Below are 23,216 nucleotides of genomic sequence, written 5' to 3' on the forward strand. Positions count from 1 at the left end.
TGTGGGTACCTTCAAAAAGCGTCAATCTCCACCTCAAAGGCCGGCAGCGCACCTGTAGCTCCTCTGGTGTTGCACGGGGTCGTGGGCGGCGGTGATCACCATTAGGTGACCCGAACACTCGTTTACCTTGTCCTTTTTTCCATAAAAAAACAAATGTATTAATATAATTAATTATTATAGAATTACAAGAATAATCTGCCAGTCGTGGCGCAGTGCCACAAGAGAGTGACAGTAAACGCGACAGATTATAGATTCGATTCCCAATCCCAAAGAAATTAAATTTTAAATATTTTCTCTTCCTGGCTCTGGTAAGGATGAAAAGCGCGGCGTTGAGTTCCGCCTCTCAACGTGGACGGTTTCGAGAAATCAGCGGATACTGAGAAACAGAAGTGTCTTAAAGGGAACAGAGTAAGTAGGTTTCCATGTTCCTCTTGCTTACCATACTTTGCGGGCAGGATAAAGCTAAAACGATGTATAAGTATTATATTTCATAAGTAAATTACTTAAAAAAATAAATTCTTTAAAGTTTCAGACGAGTCAAATTTATATTAGTCAGTTATTATGTGTGTCAAGTGATAAAAAGTTAAAGGAGGAATTGTATGATTTTTGTCATCAATTTGAGTTGAAGTTCGGCAAGTTTTCACCTTTTGGAATATTTACATTCACAAGGCAGCTATTAACACAGGTAATATAATAATCAGCTTCACGCTGTTTCCCGCACACAGCAGCACTCCGTTCCCCACTTTCCTCCTAATTATGAAGGTATTGCGTGTTGAGTGGCGAAACTCTACGCCGCGTTTTGCCTCAACACCAGCCGCTGCTTTGGTTTTGGTTTCCAATACTCAACATGCAAAGTATCTGTTTGAAAGGAAAGGGTAGAACTGAGTTTCCATACTGTGGGACATGTAATATTGATATTATTATTAATTGTGTTATCTGAGGAACTTGTGTTTATAATATATATTTTTTTAAGATATTAGGAGCATTGGTCGCATTATTTACAATTCTGACACAATTCAATATAAAAGATAAATTAAAACAGTAAACACGAAGTATTTACAGCAATAACAGTAGCAAACCAGCTTCACCAGTTTCTTCAAATATTTATAATTATGGCAATTAAAAAATATATATAAATCTCTTAGTTTTATTTTTTAAGCCGAAAAAGGTACCTTCTTGGGTCTGAAAATAGGTTCTCACGTTTAAGATTTTGGTTGATTTGTTTCTTATATTACCTACATTATTATTAACTAAATATTATATCAGCTATATTACTGTAAGAAGTCATCTAAATACGTTCAGTAGTTTTTGGCTATGAGTCAAACTAACATAAAAATAATCAGCTTCATGCTCTATTCCGCATACATCAGGGTAAGCAGAAACTTATACCATATTCACGAAGGCGTGTGATAAAAGGTAAACAATTAAAATAAAGGTTATTTTATAGGTTACCATTGACTACTAGTACTAGTACTATGAATTCCATACTAGTGGTAGTGACTAGTATGGAATTCATGGACACATATTAAGTAAAAAATATATCTATGGATTTATGGATGTAAATAATATTATTAAACGATATCTATAGAACTTATTGGTTAATAATAATTATAATTTTAAAAGAACTTTAACAGAACTTTAACAGAACTTTAACAGAACTTATTAGGTAATAATAATTATAATTTTAATTTATCGATTTCATCAACGATGAGAAAAAACGAAAATAATAATCAAAATTGAAGATTAAGAAGCAAAATCTTTTCTTCTTTGTAAAGGTTCCCTCTGTCTATCCTATAACTACTCCAGGAAGCTGAAAAAGAAAAAATCTACGTAGAGACATACTGAAAAATATTAATGACTCGATTTTAAATAGGAGAGTTTTTAAATAGAAGAGTATGTATTATACTTAATAACATGGATAGCGATAAAAAGAGAATTTTATTTTTTATCTTCATAAATAAAAATTTTGCATTTAAATATATTACACGGACAGACACAAAGCTTTTATTTTTTATTATAGTATAGATTTGTAGGGGTATTGCACTAGCCTTATTATATACTTTATAAACACGCTAAATCAGCGCCCTGAATTTATTCGCTACAAATGCAATTGTGAAATAATGTTCCACTATTGTTTTGTAGCGTATAAATAACCAAATTAAATATATAATAAAAGGGTTGAATTTAAGGTCTCGTCTGATTAACATCGCCATAATACTCGTTGCCCACAGATTCAAGGAAATTACGTTTAGATAATAAAACAATGTCTAGACTTCTATGAAACGCTTATGAATACATATCAATTAATGATTTCCTATCGCACTGATGAGTCGTTGTGAATCTTCAATTATTGTTTATTTTGATTTCAATGCAAGATAATAATATATGCGAATTGATAATTTAACCTGGGTTGTTGTTCAATCATTTTCGATGTATTTACTACAAGAAACCGAGTTTTAGGGTTCCTTATCTCAAGACAAATAAAAGAAATCCTTGTGCGTGCGTGCTCCATCCACACAATATTCCAATTTATCGCCATTAATCAATCGGCAGACGAATGTTTAGGGTTATTAAGAATGAAGCACATAATAGAACAACAGGTCCTTAAGATTGAACAATGTTTGAAAAATAATAAAACGATAATCCGAATAATGTTTTAACTTCATCAACTGTGAAGAAATTAATAGAAAAGGGGATTGGGTCCGTCGGAAGTGCGAAAAACATTGATCGTCCATAAGCTTCTAAATGTCAATATCGAACTCATGCATCAGAATATTGGTGACGATCCAGTAACCTAAATTTGGTGTCACGGCCAAGAATTGTAATTTTCAATATGCTCTCTAAAGCATATCATCAACATCATCAGCCTGTCCTCGTCCACTGCTGGACATAGGCCTCTCCAATGGCACGCCACCGTGCTCGATCTTCAGCTTTTCGCATCCAGCCGCTGCCCGCTACTTTGCGAATATCGTCGACCCATCTAGCTGGAGGACGTCCTACATTACGCTCGCCGAGGCGTGGTCCCCACTCTAGAACGCGCTTACCCCAACGGTCATCGGTTCTGCGGCAAATGTGACCAGCCCATTGCCACTTCAGCCTGCTAATCCTTTAAAAATAAAGCATATATTTAGTAAAAATTTGTGTCTCCATGCTTGCAAAATGCAATTAACAAAACAACAGAAGCATAGGACCACACAGCGAACATGCTAATTTTTGGAATAAAATCATCCTAAACGTATTTTATAAATTTTATTCATTAAGCTTTGTTCTCTTAAATAAAAGCTTGTTTTAAAAAAGAAAGTTAAATCAGCTTCACGCTGTATCCCGCACATGGCAGGGTAGGCAGAGGGAACCTAGTGTTAAAACACTCCGTTCCCCACTTTCTGCCGAATTCCGCAGGCATTGTGTTTTGAGTGGCAACTCAACGCCGCGCTTTGCCTCGACACCAGAGCGAATAAATGAAAATATAAACGTAAATAAATATTTCACTTCCTCGAGTGGGGATCGAACCCACAACCGTCGCATTATTGTCACACCCTTGTGCCGCTGCGCCACGACGGCCTTTTAGCTGTTATTTTGAAACTAATATATATTTAAATATACATTTTTTAAAAATATTTTTTAAGTTATTTTTAAATTTATGTGTCTACCTTCTTATCGATAAAACTTTCGATAAGAAAAAACGAACAGATAATGTATCTGTATATAAACTCCTACGAATACAGTTTTAGTCATACACTAGTCAGTTCAGATATTGCCTCACACAAGCTGTTCTTACGGTTTCAAGGTACGTTTCAAAGTATTCGTATATTTTTAACATTTCATCCAATATCATCTATTTAAAACAAAATACTATTTAAAATAAAAACGCTGTATTCCCCCCACAGAAGCATAGGCAGAAGAAGACTAGTGTTAAGACATCCCTTCTTTTTCTGCCGAATTCAGAAGACATTGCATGTTGAGTGCCGGAACTCCACGCCGCGCTTTGCCTCGACACAGAGCGAAGAAATGAAAATATGAATTTAAAGAATTATTTCATTTTCTCGAGTAGGGTTCGAACCCAGTCATGTTTACTTGTCACAATTACGCTCTTATTCTACGAATGGCTTCAGTATCATCTTGTTTGTTAAATAATGGTATTTTAACGTTACTTTTCATTCCCAGACAGGAGAATATCAACTGTCTTGACAATCAGCACCTAAGTTAAATCTTAAAAAATTATAATTTGGCAAGCTCTGATTTTGACAGAAGAATAATAAAACATATTTTTTCTTTCCAGATGAAGTTCTTCCTCTCTTTCCTCATGCTAGACGTGTTTGTAGGTGGTGTGCTATTCTGCGTCTGTACAAGATGACAGCAGAGCCGACTTGAGCGTTGGCTGGGTGCGGCCGGGCGATGTGTTGTTATAAAGGTACCTACTACAAAAATATTTTTTCATATGTCGTACGAGCAGTAAAATTTTCTGTGCCTGCATTATCCAATAATATTATTGAATACAATATATTTTTTATATTTCAGCAAGCGGATTGTACAACCTCATTCCCAATTTCCACAATCTTATTTTTACATATACCGTGGAGATATTGGCGAGTCTGTATCTGCAGTGCGAGCATACGAGAACCATCGAAGCTTGCACGCATCAGCTTACCTTTATGAAGGTGGAGTAGGATACAATAACGCGACCGTCAGATTGCACGCAGAAGCAGGACATGGTTTCAATTACACCGTCGATATTTATGGACGTTAAATTAAAGATAATAATATATGTATCACGGAAATATGAAAAAGAAAGTTTTTAATAATTATTTATTAATTTTAAATTTAAAATAAATAATTCATTCAAACTATATAGTTTCTATTGATAAAACAAAAAATAACATTTACTTGCAGCTCAGGTGGGATGTTACTGACAAGACCATGAAAAGATCGGTTTATTTAAGCAAAAAAATGGACAATTTTCATCGACTAAAGCAATAATAAGAAATAGTGAAATGCTGCCTTGTTGAGATTGCCTGCCATTGAGATGGGCATTTTTCATTGAAAAATAAAAAATATTATATAATCCGGCCAAGTGCGAGTCAGACAATGAAAAAGGGGTTCTAATCCTCACGATATTAACGCCATCGAGAAAATAAAAAGATTCCAAGCTTTGATTCTCTTATTCTTTTAAAAAATGGTTATTGTCAGGAGGTATTATTTATTATACTCGATCACTGATCGTAAAAATAATAACGATCTTACAATACAAATTAAGGAAAATATCCGAAATGTAAAAATTTTAAGATATTTCATAGAAAAATATATTACAAACTTACACTCGTAGTTCATTTCATACAAAATAAGTGTATATGTCAGGAAACTTAAGTTTGTTAACTTTATTCGCCAAAACCTTTTAGATATCATCAAAACCTTTTAGATATTTCACAATCACAACCCTGAAATTAGTTCAGAACCATCGGTGGGCGAGTCCGAATCGCACTTAGGCGTTTTTTTGTAAAATATGCTTAAATAGTCGTATACTTTAAGCGGGCGTGGCCGCACGGGGGCCGCGAGTTGTTAATAGCGCGAACATCCGATAAAAAATATTAAATCTGAGCTTAGTTATATTAAATATTTTGATGATCATTTTCCTTAAAAAGATAATTATTATGATGAATATTTTAACTAACAAGATTATGATAATTTGTTTACTGATTACCTTTTTCTATTAATTCGCATGATAAATTAAATTTCATATTGTTATCTATCATGTTTAAAAATTATGGATGGGTGACAATTGTTAGAGTTAGGTCATTGCGAGGTGCAAGAGACCTCTGCTCATCAGCAACTGTGTTTTAGTTTTGCCAACGCAAATAAATGTAGATAATTTCAAAAATTATATCACTTTGAAACTACGATGCGGCCACTCAGGCTCGACGTCGATACTAACGTAGGTTGTTTGTTTGGTCTAAGAACAAAAAGAAGTGCTTATCTTTACAAATTGAAAGCTTCTATTTTTTTAAGCTAAATTCATCATTTATAATATGAATTAAATCATCTTCGAAATGAATTTTTAAATTAAGTTCCTTCATGGAGTAAACGTGGCTTACCAATGTAATAAAAATATGTTTTTTCTAAAATACGATAGAGTGAATTAAATTAAACCTCTGTGATAAATAACGTGGCTTTAACTTAATACTTAATCCCGTCAAAAACATAAATGTAAAATGAAAGCCAAGTTCAATAATAAAACGTATGCTTTCAGCGATAAAAGAAGTGAGATGTAAATGTATGCCAAGTTCAATGGTCAGTCCTGAAATTTATTTTTAACAATATAAAATATTTTATAACAACTGAAAATGCCCATTCTTCTTACAACTTGAAGACTTTATTTATGTGTAATATCTGACTTGGCTAGTTTTCATAAGAATTTACAATAGAATCTGAGTAGAATAGAATTTGAATACATTTATTTATGTCGATGTAAATTAATTTGAAAACTAGCCAAGTCAGATATTACACATAAATAAAGTCTCCAAGTTGTAAGAAGAATGGGCATTTTCAGTTGTTATAAAATATTTTATATTGTTAAAAATAAATTTCAGGACTGACCATTGAACTTGGCATACATTTACATCTCACTTCTTTTATCGCTGAAAGCATACGTTTTATTATTGAACTTGGCTTTCATTTTACATTTATGTTTTTGACGGGATATCATTACTTTTTGTACAGAAATCATAAGTAGAAAGGTTCATAATGTAATCAAAATCAAAATATTCTTTAGTCAATTTGGCCATTATAAGTACTTTTCCTATAGGAAGCTACTGCGGCAAGAAACTCAATAGTTGCTCTTTTTAAAACATAGTTTAGAGTAAGCGCTTCATAGGACATTTCTCTTCGCCGAATAAACCAAGTAGGACACCATTGTGATAATACACTTCTATCTTAATATTGTACAAATCTACTGCAGCCTTTATTTCGGAAGTAGCTCCGTACCGTGTCCCCACGATTTTATTTTAGTAATCATAATTTCCATGAAATTATTTTTTAGCTTTTAGTACATTTATCTGCAATATAAAACCGTTTAACTTAATTTTTTTTTTTTACTTTTTTATTTTTAAGTTTTTAGTTTTTATTTCTCATGCTATTCAATTCGTTGAGTGCCTCATTATTGCAAGGTTAATGGAGAATGTTACGATCGACCCCCCCAGAGGTCCAATAGAGGGGCAAGGCTATGTACAACAAGATGTGCCTGAATCTTGAGGGGAAAACGCTAACGACATATCATTTTTATCCACCCTGATGCCATACAGTTCTCGGCGCGCTTTTACCTTTTACCTTAACTTGGGTGATGTACCCCTAGCGACGTCTCATTTTTAGCCACCCTATAGCCACACAGTCCTCGACAGGATACCAGATCTTGACTTAGGTGGGAGATTCATATTGTAATTTTGTATAGTATACTGTATTATACTTACCAAGCCCTTTATTTTGATACCCATATTGATGGGATTGAAAACTACATTATCCGCCATTTTGTAGCAGTGGCCATCTTTGATTTTGATTTTGTATAGTGCACTGAATTCTACTTGACAAGCCCTTTCATTTGATGCCCATATTGATGGGATTGAAAAAAACTAAGTTGTCCGCCATCTTGTAGCGGCGGCCATCTTGGATTCACGATAATATTCAATATGGATAATTGTATTGTCACCAGAATCAAAAGCGTATACCAAATTTCAGATCAATCGGTTAACGGGAAGAGAGTTAAATTTCAATTACTAAATTTGACCCAAACAAATATACAAATAAATAAACAAACGGGGTGAGCTAAATAAAACCGTTTAATAAAATATTTACTAACGTGTGACATAAATAAAAGCAACAATATATAAATAATGCATTGCTCTTATATTATGCCAGGCGCTACACTATAAGTAAATTGAATCTATTTATTGAAAAATTATAAGAAAATATTTAAAAAATACTAGTTTCGGATTTTTCCCTTGATATACACCCAATTACTTAACCGGATGCTAAATTTCACCATTCTAGATCATCTGGAACTTAGTTAACATTAAGGTCTATAGGTCAGTCACCCCCCTAAAAATTTACGATTTTTGGACGTCATTATCTAAATAACTGTTTGAGCTGTGTTTATGAAATTTAATGCACGTATACATGTAGGGGGTCTTAATATTTGAGCCAAATATGACAGGTTTAGGTTGAATAGTTTTTGAGTTACGAATAGGTAAAAAGTGGCTTCAAATGGTTCGTGTAAAATAACACACGGTGCTGCTCGCCAGTTCTGTTCGTAAAAAAACTTGGCTACGCGCTCCGCGCGTTTTAAATTGCAGAAAACTCCAGCAAATATAATGTAGATGATCGACACGATTTTATAATGGCACGATAACTCTCTTCTACTTTAGGCCATCGTAGCGCAGGAGGTCTGGAGTCACGGGGTCTGCTCGTAGACACAATGGTCATGGGTTCTATTCGCTTTATAAGAACAAATAATTCAAATAAAGCTTACATTATAATTTCGATGGACTGTAAGTAAGTATATCACAATATTATAGATCAATACGTATAATATAATGCTGAATTGGAAATAATGACAAAGAGATGAGAAAAAATAAAAATACAATAATTATGTTCACTTTTCTTTGTCTGTTAGTAATACGAAATCAATATGCCCATTGCAGATACGTCTATTTCCAAGTGTAGCGTTGTAGAAAACTCGTCCTTCGTCAAACGGAAAGTTTTCAGGTATATATTTTGTTAGAAATTTTACTCTTTCAAAGCGGTAGTAACCCTGAAACACAAAATATAGTAGAAGTTAATTTTATATAGTTATCTTTTAGTTATATTATCGTTTAAGCTATTCCGAAACCCTTGATTTTTATGTCGTTCTTCTAAGCAGAAAATAGGCTACACTGGATTTTAAAGACGTACGGACCGTAATAGAGATTTACATAAAAACTCACAGAACGATTTAAGTTTTTATGTGAATCACATAATTTCTCCCTTTGCTCCGATTATACCTTTTTTGTTAAAATACCTTGCCACTCTTCTTTTGTTTATAAATTATTTTTCTGTTAAAATTGTTCCCATACCCTATTAAGCTGGCCTAATTGTAACGGGTAAAGAGTAACCGTTACAATTAGGCCAGCTTAAATTTAAATGTATAATTGAGAACAGTATTTCACTTTTAACATAAATTTCTTAGTATGGTAGACAATTTCTGTTGATAATTCAAAATCACAGGAGATTTAGGTTTTACCAGTTTTGATAGAGTGTTATTGTAATTAGGATGCTTGTGAATCTCGACATCGAATGTTCATATTATGAGTATTTTTATTTCTACGCTTTGAGTTAAAAGTTTTTTGTAAAATTTTATCGCTCAAGACAATATGTGGCAAGACTGACATAACAAGGGTTAAAAAGGTTACTTAAATTTAAAAAATACTGGCAGTAGATAATACTAAATAAACATTTAACATCTTACTGGTTTTAATGGACATTGAAACAACGGATACCGACGTTCTGCAGCTGGCACATTATAGTAACCAGATAACGCACTGGTGCCAAATAAGTTCTCTGTCTGCATTAAATCGCAAGTGTTATAGTGGAGTTCGACAAAACTACGCTTGTAAACATTTGTGAGAAGTTGGTAAAAATAAAAACTATGCTGAAACAATAATATAAAAATAAAAATTGATAATAATATAGTAGTCGTTAACACTTTTCCTTTAAAATACACAATCAAAGTGCCCTAAAGGTTTATATGCTGAGTTACAGAAAACGCATAGACTAACACTAAGCGAAGCTCCTATGGGCAAGGAAAAAGAGAAATTTTCTATTTTTAATTTTTTAAACAAAATTGTGGGTGTTGAATATTGTTTTTAATAAAGTATAATAAAGTACGCAAAGGATCTTGTAAAATTCATAAATCTCACCGTCAGTTCGTTAGTGGCTGATTTCTTTAAAATAAAAGATAAATTCATGTAATGTAAGGGATCAGAGCGACTCATACGTCGTGCTTTAAATCTTATATTGGCCAAATATTCTGGGTCACTAAACGTAACTTGGGGGCGTTCTACGCTGAGGTAATATATCTGCAAAGAAAACAAATTTAAAAATAGTTACAATTACACCATAACTTAAATAATAAATGGCCAAACTTTAACTAGCGATGCTGTGTATTTTAACTGTTATAGAACGCTTTTTGGGAGGTTAAAGTGATGACGTGAAATTTTAGCAACTTCTGCTTTTATACAATTTCCAGTAATACTAAAAGAATAACTTGCTTTTCTCAATAAACGGAATATCCAACATTTAAGTAAACATTAAGTTTTATAATATTAGTAAAGATTTAGTTTTTTAAAAATACAACTAACCCTTTTGTTACCAAAACTTATATTTATGGTGTATAAAAATACAGCAGCGAGCACGTAAGCTGACACAAATCTGAATCGGTGTAACATGTTAGTATTTTCTCACGTAACACTGGAACTACTAAATACTAATGATATTATTCAGCATTCATTTTTATACCTATTTTATTATTGTAAGTTACAGATTTTATGAGATTACAGTGTGAAATTAGTTATATTTACAATTAGTTCAAATTAAATTAGATTGAATTGAATACTGTTTGATATTGTGGACAAAAACAATATAATTGAAATAATAAAAAGAATTCCGCTCGCTATAATAACTGATATGTCTCATAATATCATTAGAGAAAGGAAATATTTAAATTTGTTATTTAAATTATGTGTATTTTTACAATTATAATAGTTATTCATATATTTAGTAGAAGCCAACAAAAATCCGGACAAGCGCGAGCCGGTCTCGTTCACCAAGGATTCCGTACAAAAATTGTACATAAACAATGAATAAAATATCTATTAAAATATGCACACCAAGACCTTTCATACGATAGTTTCCTTGAACTAGTGTCTTTAGTACCAATTTTTGTCCCTTTTATAGGCTATTATTATTATTATGCAGGGTGGAATTGTCAGCACCACTTTCAATGAAACCACAGTTTTAACTACTCTATAAAAGCCTAATATAATTCAGAAAAGAAATAATTCATAAAAATGAAAAAGTTATTTTTTCAAACAAAATAAATAATAAAATTATCGTTTTAAAATAAAACGCCATTTGTAAAGTATAACACAAACACGCACACACTTACCTGTCAAAGCGACAACGTCGCACACGTATGTGTGCGTCACAGGAAATACAGGTATGGATAAAAATCGTGAAACGAAAAAAAAACCCTACGTCCAAACTGTTGAGGTACCTTGATTAATTTCTTTAGTTTTGGGTGTGAAATATTTTACCCCATATATGCAGATATAGTAAAAGGAGCGCTACCTCTTTAGATGGACAGACGTACAACAAAGTGATCTATCACAATCGAATCAGCGGTTTGGGCAGACAAAAAGGCAGACACACATACAGACAGGGCTACTTTTGAAATTATAATATTAGTGTGGTATATGTCTAATATTATTTTGTCATGAGGTCAGTCATGGCACAGGGGGACTGTAAAAGTAACACTTTCCGCCGATAACGTAAACATTTACTACTACAAAAATACTACTAAAGATTAAGCAAATTTGAACTTTGCCTACAATACCTACGACTCGATTTCGTTATGAGGCGGTGTCCCTGCGGATAGATTTATGTATGTATGTGATTTTATTTTACAATGATAATTTTATTTTTATTTTTTGTTTAAAAATCACTATTTTTCAGTTTTGGCAAAATCTTTTTTTAAAAATTGTATTGGGCTTTTATAGAGTAGTTGTTTTCATTTAAAGTGATGATGACAAAAACACTCTGTATATACACAAATATTAGTTTTTTATTTAATTTTTTTACAATAAAACTACTTTTCTAGTTTTTGATTTGTATTTTTATTAAAAAGTTTTAAAATAGGTATTTAAGCTTAATTGTCTAAGATTTTATATTTTATAACAGAAATTTAATTAGATATAAGTCAATTTTGATACAAACTACAAAAAACGGCTGAAGATCTTTTTAACATGCATTTTCCTATTGATTTATTCTCATTTTTTGCCTAGCGCTACTGCCATTGTTTTGGGACATCAAAAAAAAAACAGAGGGCTGGATTAAATAAACTAAAAAAATAATCATTTAATTAAATGGCAACAACGATAAATAAACACACAATAAACTAGAAATACGATATAGGTCAGTGAGGTAAATGAATAGTTCATTTCATGATGGTCAATAGACTATTCACTTTTCTTTGTCTGTTAGTAATACGAAATCAATATGCCCATTGCAGATACGTCTATTTCCAATTGTAACGTTGTAAAAAATTCGTCCTTCGTCAAACGGAAAGTTTTCAGGTATATATTTTGTTATAAATTTTACTCTTTCAAAGCGGTAGTAACCCTGAAACACAAAATATAGTAGATAAAGTCTGATAGTGAAAATAATTTGTTCTTAGTTAGTTTGGTACAGTCTTTTTTTAATCAAATCTTTGTTTAAGCTATCCCGGACCTGTTGATATTTCTGTCGTTCTTCTTAGCAGAAAATAGGCCATACTGGCATTTAAAGACGTACGACGTACGGATTATGCCGTAATAGTGCAGCTTAACCTCTTTAATAAAAAATGCATATATTTATATTTTTATATACTTAATCATATTGAGTACATCCCATCCAATTTATGCTCCCAAGGTTGCCTGGAAGAGATTTTAGCTTACTTAGCAATTAGGCTGCCTATTGTGATATTTTATGTAAATTATGAACAGTACTTTTTTTTCTTTTAGCATAAGTTGCTTATTATGATTGATGAGTAGACAGTTTATGTTGAGAATTACAGGAACTTTAGGCTATTCTAGTTTCATTACACCTTAATTGTAATAGGAATGTTGTGAATCTCGACATCCACTTTTTTTTTATATGGAATAGGCTTGCGTTTGACCGTATCAAGTATTTTGAGTGTTGATGCGATCTACGGTGGTGCACGCTTGCCTAGCAGATACCTATTCACTCTATCTTTGAAGACCCCCACATTGTATGTCACAGGAAATACAGATGCCGGCAGTGAGTTCCAATCTCTCGTTCGTTCGTACGGTAGGAATTTCTACCGTGTAAGGATGGCGTCAAGCTGTATTCCTGAAAGTTCTAAGGTAAAAAGGAGCTGGGGGAACCAAGCTATGCAAATCAAGGCCACACTCTCCGAAATGTATACGGTAAAATACAGACAATGATGCAACCCTACGCCGGTGGCTAAAGCTCTGCAGTTGAGTTTCAACAAGGGTCCCTTATATGTGTACATATTATTTTTGTTTCCATGCTTCAATTAAATACGATTTTTTGACAATTTCATTTTTTCACGAAAAGCGACAAGACTGGCAAGTGTTAAAAAGGTCACTCAAGTTTAAAAGATACTGAAAGCAGAAAATACTTAATAGATATTTAAGATCTTACTGGTTTTACTGGACATTCAAGCAATGGATACTGGCGTTCTGCAGCTGGCACATTATAGTAACCTGATAGTGCACTGGTGCCAAATAAGTTTTCTGTATGTATTAAATCACAAGTGGTATAGTGGAGTTCTATAAAACTACGCTTGTAAACATTTGTGAGAAGTTGGTAAAAATAAAAACTATGCTGAAATAATAATATAAAAATAAAAAAATAAAGAATGATAATAATATAGTAAGAAAAGCTGTTAATGTTGAAATGGGTCATGATTGTGTGACGATACTGTTTATAATTAATTTAATATCTCTATTATGTTTCATTAAATTTTATAACGAATTTCTTTAAACAAAACAATCAAAAAGCTCTAAAGATTTATTGTACTGAGTTACAGACAACGCACAGACCAACACTAAGCAAAGTTCCTTTGGGAATGAAAAAAGCGGATTTTTCTATTTTAAGTTTTTAAATCCGTACAAAGTTATAGGTAATGACTACTGTATTTGATAAAGTATAACACACTAAGGCGGCTGTCACTGCGTAATAATCATAAATCTCACCGTTATTTCGTTGGTGACTGGTTTTTTTAGAATAAAGGATAAGTTCATATAATGTAAGGGATCAGAGCGACTCATACGTCGTGCTTTGAATCTTATATTGGCCAAATATTCTGGATCACTATACGTAACTTGAGGACGTTCTACGCTGAGGTAATATACCTGCAAAAAAGAAAAATTAAACTTGTATGTGTATTTTTTATCGTATTGGTAAACTTTTTGCAAAATTTTCTATAGTAGCTCGCTTTTAACGAGGTTAAAGTTCTAAATCCTAACTTCCAAGTTTATACAATTTTCAGAAATACTAAAAAAGTGACTTACTTTCCTCAATAAATGGGCTATTCACAAAAAGATTAATACTAAGCATTGAGCTAATGCTCTAATAATAAATAATATTAGTAAAAATTTAGTTCTATAAAAGCTCCAACTAACCCTTTTGTTACAAAAACTTATCTTTATGGTGTACACAAATACAGCAGCGAGCACATAAGCTGATAGAAATCTAAATCGGTGTAACATGTTAGTATTATCTCACGTAACACTGGAACTACTAAATACTTATTATACTGTTCAGCATTCATTTTTATACCTATTTTATTATTGTTAGTTACAGATTTTGTGAGATTACAGTGTGAAATTAGTTATATTTACAATAAGTTGAAATTAAATTAAATTATGGTCATTTATCTTTTTCCCTACAAATATAATAAAATTATAACCTAAAACAATGTTTTTTTTAAATTTCCTTTAAGACTGTCTGTTTGTCTGTCGGTTTGTCTGTAGGTATGTGCCTCTTTGCGCTTGACCGATTTAAATGTAGTTTTCACTTGTGTTTTCACTAACTTTTCTTAACATTTAGTGTTTATTTTGTTTTGCTCTGCTTATACTCGTAAATAAAAAAAAAGTTTATAATAATATAAAAAAAAAAACAACGTCAACAAAATAACGATTTTCCTTTAATTGGCTGAAACTTTAATTTTCAACGGCGTTCCTTAGTTATTACTGTTTAATATCTTAATGTATCTAAAATTATTATGTTATTATAAGGCAAATGTAAGAGTAGAAAATAAATTAATGTGTAGCGTAAGTTGGCAAAGTTACGGCTAGGTCACTGTTACTTAAGTAAAACTGTATTAAAAGTATGTAAGTATATTTATTTTTTCGATAGGTTCATCATCATATATTTTCATCATATTAATTTTAGGTAATGATATACAGAGTGGAAGAGGCAGCGCTGCTTTTACTGAAACAGCATAAAGGGTAAAATATTTGAAACCCAAAAGTAAAGAAATTAATCAAGGTACCTCAACAGTTTGGACGTAGGATTTTTTTTTTCATTTCACGATTTTTATCCATATCTGTATTTCGTGTGACGCACACATACGTGTGCGACGTTAACGCTTTGACAGGTAAGTGTGTGCGTGTTTATGTTATACTTTATAAATGGTGTTTTATTTAAAAACGGTAATTTTATTATTTATTTTGGTTGAAAAAATACTTTTTTCATTTTTGGGAATTATTTTTTTTCTGAATTATATTAGGCTTTTATAGAGTAGTTAAAACTGTGATTTTATTTAAAGTGGTGCTGACAATTCCATCCTGTATATTTGGGTTGGTTGGCTCTACAAGTATATTTGAATTTTGAACTCCCAATTCAACCATTTAATTCGTTGTTTAAAGTTCAATTTCGTAATTTTAAAATAAACTTTCGCCAAGTAAATAAATATAAAACTTATAAATAAAATTTATTTTATTTCAAATGTTATTAAGTTATATTATTATCAGTAATTGCCGAAATAATACACATACATCGATAAGGGTCTTTCCATGATCGGAGAATATTTGTGTAAATAAAATTCTGACGAAATGACAACCCTGTCATTCCCTCTTTCAAAGGCAAATAATAAAAATATATAATTTCACAAATTATCCTAATTTGTCATCCGGTTTGACATAGTGGACGACAAATTTTTAATTGAAATAATAAAATGAATTCCGCTTGCTATAATAGCTGATATGTATCATATAATTATTTGAAATTGCAGGAAATGTATCACTTAATAATATATAATGTATGTATGAAATTGTATCACAATCGAATCAGCAATTAGGCCATAATTAGATCAGACAGAAATACAGACAGAGTTACTTTTAAGCTTTTATAAAATTATTGATTAAAATTATATGAAATATATCTAACATTAGTTTGTTATCTTATGTATTTCTTATTATGTATATGTTATCTCTGTATTTCTTATTATTTAATAACTATTAAATATAATCATAATTGTAAGTAATCTATTACGCGTAACCTAACGCGCAGAAGGGCTGCGGGCCCGCGTTGGCGGCGGAGGCGGCGGCGATGGGCCTCTCGGCGGATGCATTTGCCTTATGAATGCTCGAATTTACGCAAGTCTCGCTTTAAGTAATAAAATTGTGATGCGTGTGGTGAGAAGGGCCACCTAAAAATAATATGTTAAAATATTTCCGTTATGAGAGGCTATAAAAATCAGTTTTTATAAATGAGTGCGATGTGGAGGATGAGATGATTGTAACTTTTGTAATTTAGTCATTAATAATGACGGTGACGTGCGCTTCTATGTTAATTTGATTCAAACAAACAGACAAAGTGATTGTATAGGAATTCGTATATAAAAAAACTTTTATTAATATTATTTGCTTTGCTGGTAATGTCGAAGCTGTAGTGATGCTGATAATGAAGTAGTGGAGACAAAAAATTATTGTATTAATGCTTTGAGATATTTCTCTTAGAAGCAAAATGTCATTGACTTATGCAGTGCCTATATAATTATGTAGGTAGGATTGTGTGTATTAATTTTGTTTATGATTTCTTTAATATGCTGCTAGGGTCAAATGCTGATGATAGCAAGCGTGCTATGGCAACATTGTTTTTAAAAACATCATGGCATGACATCGCTGCCAATCAAAATAGGCAGCCATGTTTTTAAGCGAAAGTTATATGATACAGTAGTTATTTCTTTTGAGATAATTTGCAGTATTGGGTTGAAGCAGTGAAGAAGGTTTGTGCACTTTAAAGGGGCCCTTGACGCCTACACCTGTGGACGCAAGTCCCAGGCACTGCTCCAAGATCTCAATCAAGTATTAGTATATTTTATTATTGTTAAAATTTTATTCAATAAAATATATTAAACGAATCATTTAATACAGACGACAACAATATAAAGTACAATAAAGAACAATGATAAAGAGTTGAGAAAGAATAAAAGTACAATAATTATTTTCACTTTTCTTTGTCTGTTAGTAATACGAAATCTATATGCCCATTGCAGATTCGTCTATTTCTAATTGTAACGTTGTAGAAAATTCGTCCTTCGTCAAACGGAAAGTTGTCAGGTATATATTTTGTCAGAATTTTCATCTTTTCAAAGCGGTAGTAGCCCTAAAACACAAGATATAGTAGATAATGACTGGTTACTGAAAGTAATTATTGAAAATTTATATAGTTATTTTTAGTTAGATTTTCTTTTAGGCTATCCAGAATGCTTAGTAAGACAGCCGCTATACCTTGGTAAAAAAGAATGAGAAAAAGAATCTAATTGTGAACAGCATTTTACTTCTACTTTTAAAAATATATCATATACGCTTAGTATTAAGTCAGTTATCGTTGACAGTTGAATATCACAGGAAATTGATCTTATACTAGTTTCATTAGGCTTTGCAATTGTAATTGCGATATTAATAAATCTCGACCTTCACATAGGTGAAGCCATGGCAGAGGTCACTTAAATTTAAAATATGGCAACACTGGGAGCAGATAATACAAAATAAATATTTAAGATCTTACTGGTTTTAATGGACATTCAAGCAACGGATACCGGCGTTCTGCAGCTGGCACATTATAGTAACCTGATAATGTACTGGTCCCGAATAAGTTCTCTGTCTGCATTAAATCGCAAGTGTTATAGTGGAGTTCGACAAAACTACGTTTATAAACATTTGTGAGAAGTTGGTAAAAATAAAAACTATGCTGAAACAATAATATTAAAATGAAATATTAAAGAATGATAAAAATATAGTATCCTTAACACTTAATATCCTTAACACTTAATTTGCATTGCTGCAAAAAAGATATGTAAATATTTTATTGAACTACGAGAAGAAATGCTGTTACTGTTAAACTTATCATGATTGTGTTGCGATGCTATCCAAATATTTAAAGTTGTATAATTTTATAATGAATTTGTTTAGAACAGACAATCAAAATGCTCTAAAAGTTTACAATTTATATATTGAGTTACAGACGACGCACCGACCAATAACCAAGCGAAGCCTCTATGGGAACGGAAAAAATGGAATTTTCTATTTTAAGTTTTAAATTCCATGCTAACAAAATTGGGGGTGATGATTACTGTTTTTCATAAAACAGAAAATACTACTGACACTGCATATATGTATACGAAAATAATTTCGTGAAAGTCATCTCACCGTCATTTCGTTAGTGGCTGGTTTCTTTAAAATAAAAGATAAGTTCATATAATGTAAAACATCGGAGCGACTCATACGTAGTGCTTTGAATCTTATATTGGCCAAATATTCTGGATCACTATACGTAACTTGGGGACGTTCTACGCTGAGGTAATATACCTGCGAAGAAAACAAATTAAAAAATAGTTAAAATCATAATATAACTTAAATAATAAATCGCCAAATTTTAACTAGCAATTCTGTGTGTTTTTTTATGGTTTCAGTAAACTCTTTGTAAAATTTACTTATGTAACTCACTCTTCGGGAGACTAAAATGCTAGCAACTTTATACAATTTCCAGTAATACTAAAAGAAAGACTTGTTTCCCTTAATAAAAGGGCTATCCGAAACAAAAATAATTTTACAATTAAATCAGTTCCCGAGATAAGCGCGCTCAAATCAACATTGAGCCTTATAATATTAGTAATGATTTAGTATTCTAACTAAAAGTTCCAACAAACCCTTTTTTTACAATAACTGATGTTTATAATGTATACAAATATAACAGCGAGCACATAAGCTGACACAAATCTAAATCGGTGTAACATGTTAGTATTATCTCACGTAACACTGGAACTACTAAATACTAATGATATTGTTCAGCATTCATTTTTATACCTATTTTATTATTGTCAGTTACAGATTCTATGAGATAAAAATGTGAAATTAGTTAGATTTACAATTAGCTCATATTAAATTATGTAGATTATGGTCATTTATCCTTTTATTTACAAATATAACAAAATTATAACTTATACTTACTTAGTGGTAATAAAAGTGCGACGACGACAATGTTAAACTAATTTTATTTCTATCTATTGACATTTAATATAATTTTGTATGTTAAAAATTTTGAATATAATTTTGCAGGTGGTTCAATAACTATGCATTATTTCTAAATAAATTCATAATACATGAGATATAATAAATTGCCTTAAAGTAGGATTTTATTAAACAATTTTAATAAGAGCTTTGGACGTTGTTTAGATTTATTATAATAAATAGGTAATTGTATGAGAAAGAACTCGAGATATCGTATCGTGAAATGAAAAAAATCCTACGTCTAAATTGTTGAGGTATCTTGAATAATTTCTTTAGTTTCCGTAAAAGGAGCGCTGCCTCTTCCACCCTGTATATGAAAAATGTATAAAAAATATCTATTATTGGAGACTTAAGTATATCATCGTAATAGAGGCAAACACAAAGGTTTTTTTTTATTCTTCTTTTAAGACTGTCTGTCTGTCGGTTTTTCGGTTTGCGTATGCGTCTTTTTACAAGTTCTATTGCTTAAAATTGCAAGAAATATGTCACTATTTTACAATATAAGCAATGGCTTAATGCTTGTTGTTTAAGTTATATATATTTTAACCATTTTAATAGTTATTCACTTTTCTATTTCACACTAGTAGAGACCAACTGGCGGTATATTATTCGTAGTATTTTTGCTCTCCTGTAAAATTTACAAAATGTAGATCTACCTCTCATGCCGCGAACTAAGAAATGAGAAAGTTGCTTATGTTCATACCAACATCTTATATGAAATTTTGTCACAATAGTTTGGCCGTGATTAGGCCACAGACAGATATACAGAGAGAAAATAGATATACAGTGTTCATTTTGAGTTTATAATATTAGTATAAAATATATTGTATTGTTAGAAATCGGAAACTGTTCGAGTTTTTTTTTTAAAAAAAAAACACGATAAAACACATACCGTCTATATGTTTCCAACGTACTCGGATAGAGGTTCCACGTAATTGCAATAAGTGACATGTATCAATCACAATACTACACACTAGATACCTTCCAATCAGGGCCATCTCCTACAAGTAACTGTCGCCCTTTAATACAATTCCACTGCTTTTTAAAATCTTTTTCACATAAATCTACCCTCTTTTATACGAGTACGCTAACAGTATATTATTTTGTTATATTAATTATCTTATCGTTATAACAGTTCCAAATGTCCCCAAGTCGTAAAGACTTGTAATATTTATTAAATTCAACTTTATTCAAATTCAATTTAATTAATCTCTAAATATTTAAAGAACTATCAGAAATAAACAAATACTTCTAGTATGTGTCTATTTTGTATAGTAATACTACTAGCGAAATGGATAGAAAATCGAAGGCAATGGAAAATTAAATTTTGGAAAATAAAATTATGAAATTCCTGAAAACAATTTATAATTCATTTTATCTGCTATGCTGAACTCTCAGAAAAGAGAAACAAATATTTTTCAGATAATTTTCATTACCAACAGACTTTTTTAGATATTGATGTATACGTATATGCATTTTGAGGAAATCTTTAGCATTTCAATGACCCTGAAATTGATCACACTATTTAAAATCTGTCCTGACAGAAAAAAAAATCGTCCCGCATTCTCTCTAGTCAGAGAAGTGGAAGTCGTTCTGGCTGATTGAAGTATTGTGTGAAATACATTCTATTATTATAGTTGTGTATAAATTTCTAGCTACCTTATCAATGTTCACATAGAAATAATTGTAATTGTAATTAACACAGGAAGTACATTTGTTGAACACTAAATGTCATTCATTTTAGTTCATAAAATCACCCGAAGCCTTCTTTACAATCAAAATATAACTGTTGTATACAATATGTGCACTAAATAATCTACTTTAGTGACAGTAAACTTAGAAAAAAACATAAGTGAAGCGGAGCTCGTGTATTTTTTTCTCTTTAACTTTTTTTTATGATAATACTATATGATGGAATATGTATTCATAATACCTTTATGTTATCTTGAAATTCAAACTACATTGGCTATTGTAAGTTTTATTACATTTACAGTAATATAAATTAAACATAACAATTTTATCTATATAAATTATATGCCTTTTATTATACTAAGTAAAATTTGATATATAATTATTTTTATCTGTGCATTAAAAAAGTAGTAGTAGTAGTAGTATAATATATAGACTATAGAAATTCTCAATCGTCAAATAATATTTGGAACTGAATTAAAATAAATGTTATTCTTGATATTTCTTGAACAAAGTGATTTTGCGCCCGACTGGCACGCTCGGAGCGCTATAATAAAAGAACAGAACAGTACAGAACAAAACAGATACGAGTACGTCTCGAACCTAAATTGAGTTAAGAAAACAAATCTTAAATAAATCACCTAAAAATACTTATAATACCGGTGATATATAACTGATTTATTATTACTTGTATGATTTATTATCACAGATTAAAGAAATAATATTTATAATATTCTTTGTAAAATAGTTTCTTTGTGAAAACACTCAAATCGAATCGAATAAACCAATATCGAAATCGAATGCAAAATAATTAATCGAATAAATGAATCGAATATCGAATCGAAAATATTTAATTGAGAACCTCTTTGTATTGAAAGCCGGTTAAAAATACAGATTTATTATAAGTATAAGTATAGATATGGATTGCTATACATTTGCAGGCAAACTTATGCCTTGAGTTCATTCAAATGCTAATACATTTTTTTTAATGAACCGATTTTGATGAAACAAACTTTAGACGTTAAGTTGAGTTAAAACAAAGCAATTGATGAAAATTTTAAGTAAATCGGTTCAGTACTTTCGGAAATAGCGTGATCATACAGACAGACTGACAGACAGGTTTAGCTAGATATTAAAAAATATATATTTTTGCTTTCTATTATTCTTTTTAAGTGCCCCTCCATTAATTTTAGTAAAAAATACTAAATGTACAGACAAAATATTTTTACTGTTTTATTATATATAGAGATATAGATAAATGCTGGATCTCTTTTTAACGTGCTATCTTTTTTTTTTACCGTACAATCTCCTTTGTATATTTTCCATTCAACGTGACATTGGCGAAGTGATTAGTGCTTAACTGGCACGCCATAGATAAAGAACGACAACAATATAAATACATCAATCCTAATACAAGGTTATTAATAGCCCGACTAAAATAGAAGACATCGCCCATTCCACTAGAGTCATGAAATCTAAAAACAACAGCAATCGTCCCAAGTCTATTGTTGTTCAGTTTGCCTCACCGAGATGTCGTGATTCCTTTTTGGCCGCATCAATAAATTTTAATAAAACTAAAAGTATTGCTGATAAATTAAACACGTCATACATAGGTTTCGATGGCGAAAAGTCCCCCATATACATCTCTGAACATCTGAGTCCAGGGAATAGGGCGTTATACGCGGCAACACGCATAAGAGCTAAAGAAAAAGGATATAAGCACGTGTGGATCAGAGGAGGTCGTATTTACACAAGAAAAACTGATTTTTCTGAATACATATTAATAAGAGATTTGGATGCACTGAATAAAATAGTCTAATATTAAAGGGAAAAATATACATGTTGTATTTGATACATAGTTTTTCGCGCAAATAAACATTATGAATTTATCGATATACTACCAAAATGTACGAGGTCTAAGAACAAAAACGCATGCTTTCTTTTGTAATCTTAGTAGGACCAGATATGATCTGATAATTCTAACTGAGACTTGGCTAAACTGTGGCATATTAAGCTCAGAACTTTTTGATGATAACTATATTGTCTTTAGAAGAGACAGAGAGGAATCAAGAACTACGACGAAGAAGGAAGGTGGAGGAGTCTTAATAGCTGTTTCAAAATCCATAAGATGTAAACGGTTCATATGAGACTGCCAATGAAGACTTGTGGGTTACTATTGATCTT

General features: G+C 31.4%; 1 long non-coding RNA gene across 1 annotated transcript; it reads left to right on the forward strand.

Annotated features, from left to right (window-relative positions):
* Positions 1-3,738: 3,738 nt before the first annotated feature.
* LOC146540302 (uncharacterized) lies at positions 3,739-5,839 on the forward strand. The gene is made up of 3 exons (XR_014879133.1): positions 3,739-3,787; positions 4,280-4,411; positions 4,519-5,839. It is a non-coding gene; the product is annotated as an uncharacterized LOC146540302 (long non-coding RNA).
* The last annotated feature ends 17,377 nt before the right edge of the window (positions 5,840-23,216 follow it).

The sequence above is a fragment of the Heliconius melpomene genome, chromosome 2 (genome assembly GCF_056956725.1).
Source record: "Heliconius melpomene rosina isolate 202511_hmr_F chromosome 2, ASM5695672v1, whole genome shotgun sequence".
In the NCBI taxonomy this organism is placed as follows: domain Eukaryota; kingdom Metazoa; phylum Arthropoda; class Insecta; order Lepidoptera; family Nymphalidae; genus Heliconius; species Heliconius melpomene.